Below are 1,768 nucleotides of genomic sequence, written 5' to 3'. Positions count from 1 at the left end.
GACGAGCACCCCTGGGTAACACACAGAGTGCCCCAGACCTGGTCTTCTCCCCCATCCATTAACCGTCATCCCTGGGATTCTTAAAGCAGCTCTTCCTAATCTTCCCCTCCAAACCACAGAGGAAGGTGAGGGCAGGGAGAGCGAGTCCCCAGCTGAGGCACTGAGGTCCCGTGGCCCAGCTGGCACCCATCCCTTTCATGTGGGTGCTGTGGCTTTGATCAGTCAATGCCCAGCCAGCACCTGGCAAGCCTCACTAGAAAATCCTTAGAGAGAGGCAAGGCATTAATTACTATTATTATAATTCTAATTGCACTGCCTGGATTTCTACTCTCCTTTGCTGGAAGAGTTCCCGTTGCTCAGCGTGGGCCTGGGGAGAGGGATTGGATGGTGGGATGCTTGTCCTCCCTTCCCCATGGGGTTCAGCATCTGCAGGGACAGCAGTTTGCACAACTTACAGACTGTGGGAATAGGAGGATTCACTCACTCGACCTCAGTGATCCCAGTGGGACCTTGCCTGAGAAAAAATTGAAACCACAGGCTGGACTCTCATACTCCAGCACCACTCAGGATTTTGCATTTGTCACTCACTGCAAAATGACATTTCATAGACTCATGGACTATCCTGAGCTGGAAGGGACCCACAAGGACTAGCAAAGTCCAGCTCCTGGCCCTGCACAGGACCACACCAAGAATTACACCAGGTTTATCAAGGCCAGGGAAAGGCAGCAGTTGCTGTTACACACGTAGGAGCAGGCTGAGGTCAAGGGTCATGGGGATTCCTCCAGGGAAACCTGTGCAGGGCAGCTCCATCCCCAGGTGTCTGCCATCCCAAGAGATGTCCTGGGCAGGCAGAGGGTCCAGCAGCACGCGATCACTAACCCTGCCTGACACCACCTGAGGTGCAAGAAATTTGGATCCTGTATTTGTCCTGGCTCTCATGCTTTCCTCCCCTTCACTGCCCAGTTCTTCTACTTCCCTTTTCTCCTGTAACATCTCAGCATGGCTGCCCGGGACATTGACCCACCATGGACCCAGCCAACAGCTCTTCACACACTCCTGATGTTTGATCCCATCCCTCTCGGTGGGCAGATCACTTCTCCACCATAGACTCACCACCAGGGAAGTGACATCTTATTAGCGACTCCCAGCCAAGGTCCACACCTCCTGCAGCACTTTCACCTAAATCCACTGAATTCCTCCCAGAAATGGCTGAGGAACACTCCCACATGGTTGGCTGTAGGGGAGACAGCCTGTGACAGAGAGCCAGTGACGACAATGGTGTCATGAGACGACCATAGCTGCCAACCAGAGGATTCAATCTCTGCGTGGCTCAACAGCCCTCTCTGCTAGGATTAATTCACTCAAGAAGCCCAGATGTCCCAATTCCAGCTGGTAAAAAGCTGTGGCATGGCCCCTGACCTACATGCCAGGGACAAAAGTCACCAAGAAATCCCCCAGAAAGCCCTCAACCCTCCACACAACCCAGGAGCGCGTGTCCGGGGACAGGAGATTGTGCACCAAGGGTCACATCAGTGACAAAGCTGGAGAACCCTGGGGTGCAGGCACCCCACAAACACCCCTCCTTCTCTCCCACACCTGGCTGTCTGTGACAGCTCACAGAGAGTCCCACTCCCTCTCTCAACTCACATCTCCCCACCCCGCTGCTGAGAAAAACACTTAATTTTCCTGCTTGTCACCAGTACTCCATGTGTCCAGAGCGAAATAAAGCAATCCCCAGCATGGAGAAACATGTCCCAGCAGCTGCTCC

The sequence above is a fragment of the Corvus brachyrhynchos genome, unplaced genomic scaffold, assembly GCF_000691975.1.
Source record: "Corvus brachyrhynchos isolate BGI_N302 unplaced genomic scaffold, ASM69197v1 scaffold305, whole genome shotgun sequence".
In the NCBI taxonomy this organism is placed as follows: domain Eukaryota; kingdom Metazoa; phylum Chordata; class Aves; order Passeriformes; family Corvidae; genus Corvus; species Corvus brachyrhynchos.
Note: the sequence above shows the minus strand (reverse complement) of the source record.